Genomic DNA, 8,302 nt, shown 5'->3' with positions numbered 1-8,302 from the left:
ACATTAAAGCTCGATTACGGTCGTTTAATTAGGTATAATGACGCCGGATAGCGAGGAACTTCGACTGTATTTTATGAGGATGGAGTCCATTAAGTCATACGTGAAATATGATTGATTTGATCAAAAATTACGATAGATGGTTGCTGGTTTATTATGGGTAATGGTATGGTGAATCTATAAAATGTTATGGAGGAAGTAGGAGGAAAAAAAATGTGTACCCCTGGTGGGACTCGAACCCACAGTCCCCGGCTTAGGAGGCCGATGCCTTATCCATTAGGCCACAGGGGCGTTGAGAGTACGCCTGTCCGCGGTTGGTGTTACGTCACCTTGATGCCACATATAAACCAGTTTATTTCTGTTGTTCTTAAATAAAGATTTATTTTAACACTATCACAACGAGAAATAATGAGTTCGACAATGTTTAACGATTTACGACTACAGATGTCAGTATTTATTTGTCTGCTAGGTTTAATTATTTGCGCTTAATGCATAGGAAACTAATTTTTCTGTAATTACTAATTAACCAAGAATCTACAAATATATAGTTTTTAATTTAAAAAATAAAAAAAACTTTTAATTTAATCTTGGTTATTACTAGATTTTTATTTCCTCGCCCCTCAAGTACGGTCCAACAAATCCTGCTTCTTTGAAAAATTAAAAAGTTTGATTAATTTTGAGGAATTTAATTTTTTGTGATAACCTCTAAAAATAACATAAAGTACTAGTCAGAGTGTAAGAGAAGAAAAAAAACGAAAGACTGTTGGGACGAGAAGGTTTCACCTTAAAAAAAGACAGTTGGGGCGCCCGAGAAGGTTTGAGCTTACAAAAGCGACAGTCGAGGGCCCTGAGAAGGTTTCACCTTTAAAAAAAAACCCAGATGGGCCCCCCGAGAAGGTTTCACCTTGTTAAAAAACTCAGTTGGGGCCCCCGAGAAGGTTTGACCTTCTTAAAAAAAAGACAGTTGGGCCCCCCGAGAAGGTTTGACCTTAAAATAAAGACTGTTGGGGCCCCCAAGAAGGTTTGACCTTCTTAAAATAACACAGTTTGGGTCCCCGAGAAAGTTTGACCTTCTTAAAAAAAGACAGTTTGGGTGCCCGAGAAGGTTTGACCTTCTTAAAAAAAGACAGTTGGGGCCCCCGAGAAGCTTTCACCTTAAAAAAAAAAAGACGGTTGGGGCCCCCGAGAAGATTTCATCTTCTTAAAAAAATGTTAGTCAGGGCCCTCGAGAAGGTTTCACCTTTAAAAAAAAAGGTTGGGTCTCCCGAGAAGGTTTCACTTTGTTAAAAAAAATAGTTGGGATCCCCAAGAAGGTTTCAACTTCTTAAAAAAAAACAGTTTGGGTCCCCGAGAAGGTTTGACCTTCTTAAAAAATCACAATTGGTGCCCTCGAGAAGTTTTCGCCTTTAAAAAAAAGACGGTTGGGCCCCCCGAGAAGGTTTCACCTTGTTAACAAAAATAGTTGGGGTTCCAGAGAAGGTTTCACCTTCTTAAAAAAAAAACAGTTTGGGTCCCCGAGAAGGTTTGACCTTCTTAAAAAATGACAGTTGGGGCCCCCGGGAAGTTTTAGCCTTTAAAAAAAAGGCGGTTGGGCCCCCCGAGAAGGTTTCGCCTTGTTAAAAAAAATAGTTGGGATCCCCGAAATGGTTTCAACTTCTTAAAAAAATCAGTTTGGGTCCCCGAGAAAGTTTGATCTTCTTAAAAAATGACAGTTGGGGCCCCCGAGAAGCTTTCACCTTTAAAAAAAAAAGAACAGTTGGGGCCCCCGAGAAGATTTCATCTTCTTAAAAAAATGTTAGTCAGGGCCCTCGAGAAGGTTTCACCTTTAAAAAAAAGACGGTTGGGTCCCCCGAGAAGGTTTCACTTTGTTAAAAAAAATAGTTGGGATCCCCAAGAGGGTTTCAACTTCTTAAAAAAAAAACAGTTTGGGTCCCCGAGAAGGTTTGACCTTCTTAAAAAATCACAGTTGGGGCCCCCGAGAAGTTTTCGCCTTTAAAAAAAAGACGGTTGGGCCCCCCGAGAAGGTTTCACCTTAAAAAAAACGCACAGTTGGGCCGTCCGAGAAGGTTTCACCTTGTTAAAAAAATAGTTGGGGTCCCCGAGAAGGTTTGACCTGCTTAAAAAAAGACAGTTTGGGTCACCGAAAAGGTTTGACCTTCTTAAAAAAAGGCAGTTGGGGCCCCCGAGAAGCTTTCGCCTTTAAAGAAAAGACAGTTTGGGTCCCCGAGAAGGTTTGACCTTCTTAAAAAAAGACAGTTGGGGCCACCGAGAAGCTTTCACTTTTAAAAAAAAAAGACGGTTGAGGCCTCCGAGAAGATTTCACCTTCATAAAAAAACGTTAGTCAGGGCCCCCGAGAAGGTTTCACCTTTAAAAAAAAGACGATAGGGCTCCCCAAGAAGGTTTCACCTTGTTGAAAAAAACAGTTTGGGTCCCCGAGAAACTTTGACTTTCTTAAAAAAAGGCAGTTGGGGCCCCCGAGAAGCTTTCGCCTTCAAAAAAAAGACAGTTTGGGTCCCCGAGAAGCTTTGACCTTATTAAAAAAAGACAGTTGGGGCCCCCGAGAAGTTTTCGCCTTAAAAAAAAAGACGGTTGGGCCCCCCGAGAGGGTTTCACCTTATTAACAAAAATAGTTGGGGTTCCAGAGAAGGTTTCACCTTCTTAAAAAAAAGACAGTCGGGGGCCCCGAGAAGGTTTCACCTTCTTAAAAAAAAAGACAGTTAGGGCCCCCGAGAAGGTTTCACCTTGTTAAAAAAAATAGTTCGGATCCCCGAGAAGGTTTCACATTCTTAAAAAAAAGACAGTCGGGGGCCCCGACAAGGTTTCACCTTAAAAAAAAACACAGTTATGCCCTCCGAGAAGGTTTCACCTTGTTAAAAAAAATAGTTGGGGTTCCCGAGAAGGTTTCACCTCCTTAAAAAAAAGACAGATAGGGCCCCCGAGAAGGTTTGACCTTCTTAAAAAAAGACAGTTTGGGTCCCCAAGAAGGTTTGATCTTTTTAAAAAAAGACAGTTGGGGCCCCGAGAAGCTTTCGCCTTAAAAAAAAGGCGGTTGGGCCCCCCGAGAAGGTTTCGCCTTGTTAAAAAATAGGCAGTTGAGGCCCCCGAGAAGGTTTGACCTTCTTAAAAAAAGACAGTTTGGGTCCCCGAGAAGGTTTGACCTTCTTAAAAAAAGACAGTTGGGGCCCCCGAGAAGTTTTCACCTTTAAAAAAAAAAGACGGTTGGGGCCCCCGAGAAGATTTCATCTTCTTAAAAAAATGTTAGTCAGGGCCCTCGAGAAGGTTTCACCTTTAAAAAAAAAACGGTTGGGTCCCCCGAGAAGGTTTCACTTTGTTAAAAAAAATAGTTGGGATCCCCAAGAAGGTTTCAACTTCTTAAAAAACACAGTTTGGGTCCCCGAGAAAGTTTGACCTTCTTAAAAAAAGACAGTTTGAGTCCCCGAGAAGGTTTGACCTTCTTAAAAAAAGACAGTTGGGGCCCCCGAGAAGCTTTCACCTTTAAAAAAAAAGACGGTTGGGGCCCCCGAGAAGATTTCATCTTCTTAAAAAAATGTTAGTCAGGGACCTCGAGAAGGTTTCACCTTTAAAAAAAAAACGTTTGGGTCCCCCGAGAAGGTTTCACTTTGTTAAAAAAAATAGTTGGGATCCCCAAGAAGGTTTCAACTTCTTAAAAAAAAACAGTTTGGGTCCCCGAGAAGGTTTCACCTTCTTAAAAAATCACAATTGGGGCCCCCGAGAAGTTTTCGCCTTTAAAAAAAAGACGGTTGGGCCCCCCGAGAAGGTTTCACCTTGTTAAAAAAATAGTTGGGATCCCCGAGAAGGTTTCAACTTCTTAAAAAAAAAACAGTTTGGGTCCCCGAGAACGTTTGACCTTCTTAAAAAATGACAGTTGGGGCCCCCGGGAAGTTTTCGCCTTTGAAAAAAAGACGGTTGGGCCCCCCGAGAAGGTTTCGCCTTGCTAAAAAAAATAGTTGGGATCCCCGAGATGGTTTCAACTTCCTAAAAAAATCAGTTTGGGACCCGAGAAAGTTCGATCTTCTTAAAAAAAGACAGTTTGAGTCCCCGAGAAGGTTTGACCTTCTTAAAAAAAGACAGTTGGGGCCCCCGAGAAGCTTTCACCTTTAAAAAAAAGACGGTTGGGGCCCCCGAGAAGATTTCATCTTCTTAAAAAAATGTTAGTCAGGGACCTCGAGAAGGTTTCACCTTTAAAAAAAAAACGGTTGGGTCCCCCGAGAAGGTTTCACTTTGTTAAAAAAAATAGTTGGGATCCCCAAGAAGGTTTCAACTTCTTAAAAAACACAGTTTGGTTCCCCGAGAAAGTTTGACCTTCTTAAAAAAAGACAGTTTGAGTCCCCGAGAAGGTTTGACCTTCTTAAAAAAAGACAGTTGGGGCCCCCGAGAAGCTTTCACCTTTAAAAAAAAAGACGGTTGGGGCCCCCGAGAAGATTTCATCTTCTTAAAAAAATGTTAGTCAGGGACCTCGAGAAGGTTTCACCTTAAAAAAAAAACGGTTGGGTCCCCCGAGAAGGTTTCACTTTGTTAAAAAAAATAGTTGGGATCCCCAAGAAGGTTTCAACTTCTTAAAAAAAAACAGTTTGGGTCCCCGAGAAGGTTTCACCTTCTTAAAAAATCACAATTGGGGCCCCCGAGAAGTTTTCGCCTTTAAAAAAAAGACGGTTGGGCCCCCCGAGAAGGTTTCACCTTGTTAAAAAAATAGTTGGGATCCCCGAGAAGGTTTCAACTTCTTAAAAAAAAAAACAGTTTGGGTCCCCGAGAAGGTTTGACCTTCTTAAAAAATGACAGTTGGGGCCCCCGGGAAGTTTTCGCCTTTGAAAAAAAGACGGTTGGGCCCCCCGAGAAGGTTTCGCCTTGCTAAAAAAAATAGTTGGGATCCCCGAGATGGTTTCAACTTCCTAAAAAAATCAGTTTGGGTCCCCGAGAAAGTTCGATCTTCTTAAAAAATGACAGTTGGGGCCCCCGAGAAGCTTTCACCTTTAAAAAAAAAAGAACAGTTGGGGCCCCCGAGAAGATTTCATCTTCTTAAAAAAATGTTAGTCAGGGCCCTCGAGAAGGTTTCACCTTTAAAAAAAAGACGGTTGGGTCCCCCGAGAAGGTTTCACTTTGTTAAAAAAAATAGTTGGGATCGCCAAGAGGGTTTCAACTTCTTAAAAAAAAACAGTTTAGGTCCCCGAGAAGGTTTGACCTTCTTAAAAAATCACAGTTGGGGCCCCCGAGAAGTTTTCGCCTTTAAAAAAAAGGCGGTTGGGCCCCCCGAGAAGGTTTCGCCTTGTTAAAAAATAGACAGTTGAGGCCCCCGAGAAGGTTTGACCTTCTTAAAAAAAGACAGTTTGGGTCCCCGAGAAGGTTTGATCTTCTTAAAAAAAGACATTTGGGGCCCCCGAGAAGTTTTCACCTTTAAAAAAAAAGACGGTTGGGGCCCCCGAGAAGATTTCATCTTCTTAAAAAAATGTTAGTCAGGGCCCTCGAGAAGGTTTCACCTTTAAAAAAAAGACGGTTGGGTCCCCCGAGAAGGTTTCACCTTGTTAAAAAAAATAGTTGGGATCCCCGAGAAGGTTTCAACTTCTTAAAAAAAAAAACAGTTTCGGTCCCCGAGAAGGTTTGACCTTCTTAAAAAATGACAGTTGGGCCCCCGAGAAGTTTTCGCCTTAAAAAAAAAGACGGTTGGGCCCCCCGAGAAGGTTTAACCTTGTTAAAAAAAAATAGTTGGGGTCCCCGAGAAGGTTTCACCTTAAAAAAAAAGCACAGTTGGGCCCTCCGAGAAGGTTTCACCTTGTTAAAAAAAGTAGTTGGGGTCCTCGAGAAGGTTTGACCTTCTTAAAAAAAGACAGTTTGGGTCCCCGAGAAGCTTTGACCTACTTAAAAAAAGACAGTTGGGACCCCCGAGAAGTTTTCGCCTTTAAAAAAAAGACGGTTGGGCCCCCCGAGAAGGTTTCACCTTGTTAACAAAAATAGTTGGGGTTCCAGAGAAGGTTTCACCTTCTTAAAAAAAAGACAGTCGGGGGCCCCGAGAAGGTTTCACCTTCTTAAGAAAAAGACAGTTAGGGCCCCCGAGAAGGTTTCACCTTGTTAAAAAAAATAGTTCGGATCCCCGAGAAGGTTTCACTTTCTTAAAAAAAAGACAGTCGGGGGCCCCGAGAAGGTTTCACCTTTAAAAAAAACACAGTTATGCCCTCCGAGAAGGTTTCACCTTGTTAAAAAAAATAGTTGGGGTTCCCGAGATTTCACCTTCTTAAAAAAAAAGACAGTTGGGGCCCCCGAGAAGGTTTGACCTTCTTAAAAAAAGACAGTTTGGGTCCCCAAGAAGGTTTGATCTTTTTAAAAAAAGACAGTTGGGGCCCCCGAGAAGCTTTCACCTTAAAAAAAAAAGCACAGTTGGGCCCTCCGAGAAGATTTCACCTTCTTAAAAAAAAAACAATTGGAGCCCCCGAGAAGGTTTCACATTAAAAAAAGACATTTGAGGCCCCGAGAAAGTTTCACCTTATAAAAACTTCATCGAATGTTGTTTCGACAGAACTTCTCTCGCTCCTGAAGTACAATGAAAGGTATCCAGTATTTTCGAATTGAGTTTTTTCTTTACATATTTGTTATAACACATTTTCTTGCTTAATCTGTTTGTTGGCGCTGCTCTATTAGCAAAATTTTGTAAAGTTTTATTTTTGTAATTTTTTTTCTCTTCTTCATTCCCTATTTTTTCTCAAATCAACACGATAATGCTTCAAAAATATTTCGCTCTGTAATTTCTTGTAGATTAAGAAAAAGAAGTCAGTGATTAATTAAGCCCCACCCACCCGCTCCTGTCTCAATTGTGAGGGATTTTTTATTTATTGTAACTTCAAAAAACGGAAAATAATTTCGACAAAACTTCCCTCATCCCTCGAGTACGGTCCAACAAATCCTGCTTCTTTGAAAAATTATAAAATTTGATTGATTTTGAAGAAGTTTATTTTATGTAAAAATAATATAGAAAGTACTAGTCAGAGTATAAGAGAGGAAAAGAAGGTTTCATCTTCTTAAAAACGAAAGACTGTTGGGGCCCCAAGAAAGTGTCACCTTCTTAAAAAAAAGACAGTGAGGGCCCCCGAGAAGGTTTCACCTTTTAAAAACTTGATCGAATGTTGTTTCGACAGAACTTCCCTCGCTCCTGAAGTACAATGAAAGGTATCCAGTATTTTCGAGTTGAGTTTTTTCTTTACACAATTTTGTTATGACACATTTTTCTTACTTAATCTGTTTATTGGCGTTCTTTATTAACAAAATTTTGTAAAGTTCTTGGCTCCCTATTTTTTCTCAAAATAACAGGATAATGCTTCAAACATCATTTCTTGTACAGAACTACGGACTTTGCGGTTAAGCTCCACCCCTCAGTCTCACGACGAATAAAAAAATTCATTACAATTGAAATGGGGCGGGTGGGTGGGGCTTATTCATTTCAATAATAAAATACTTAAAATATCAAATGGTGAATTCGAGGTTAGAATTATGTTAAGCATTATGTTGTTGAAAGAAAAGTCTATAGATTAAGAAAAAGAAATCAATGATTAAAAAAATGTAATAATGTAATTTTTTTACTGTTGGAACAGTCTTGATTGAAAAATAACTAAAAGGGGAAAGGAAAATAGAAAAAATCTAAATAAAACTACCAAATTTCCCTGTTTATTCTGAATTTAAACAGCCGAAATCTCAAAATTTGAACACGGCAGCCCCCAAGAATCTTTAAATTTCTTTTAAGAACCGATGAGCAAGAGCCTCAAGACTTTTTCAACAACAAAACACTGGGGCTTTAAAATTTTTACAAAGTCTTTCAAAAATAGAACATCAGAATCACTCAAAGGTATTTCCAGGCAATGAATCAAGTTTTATATTCTTACAAAATTAGTCCATGAGGTTCCTTTAAATTCTTTCAAAAATTAAAAAACCACCAAAGGCTCCACAGGTTCTTTCAAATAATTTGAGAAGAAAACACCATCAGCTCTCAAGATTATTTCAAAAAAGAGAACACTAGTAGGAGTCCCAGAAATTTTTCCAACCAGTGGATTGTGAACGATCTTATTTTAAAAAATAAAATCGACCCCCAAGATTCTATTTTTTCATTTTTATTTTTTTTTTTAATAAAACACCAGGGACTTACAATATTCTTTCAGATTTTTTGGTAAATTGCTAACTAAAAGTTTTTGAAATTTTGGCAAAATGGTAATATTGATTTAGTGAAAAGAAACAAAATGGAGCTAACAACAATGTGTACAATCTCACTTACCTCGCTCGCAATCTACGAACTCCATCTCGCCC

General features: G+C 39.8%; 1 non-coding gene across 1 annotated transcript; it reads right to left on the bottom strand.

The window, feature by feature from the left end:
• Positions 1-215: 215 nt before the first annotated feature.
• On the bottom strand, positions 216-288 carry Trnar-ccu (transfer RNA arginine (anticodon CCU)). Its single transcript has one exon. It is a non-coding gene; the product is annotated as a tRNA-Arg (tRNA).
• Positions 289-8,302: the final 8,014 nt, after the last annotated feature.

The sequence above is a fragment of the Zophobas morio genome, unplaced genomic scaffold (genome assembly GCF_036711695.1).
Source record: "Zophobas morio isolate AGI-343-1 ecotype UQ-CSIRO unplaced genomic scaffold, CSIRO_AGI_Zmor_V1 ptg000010l, whole genome shotgun sequence".
In the NCBI taxonomy this organism is placed as follows: domain Eukaryota; kingdom Metazoa; phylum Arthropoda; class Insecta; order Coleoptera; family Tenebrionidae; genus Zophobas; species Zophobas morio.
Note: the sequence above shows the minus strand (reverse complement) of the source record. Positions and strands in the feature narration are given on the sequence as shown.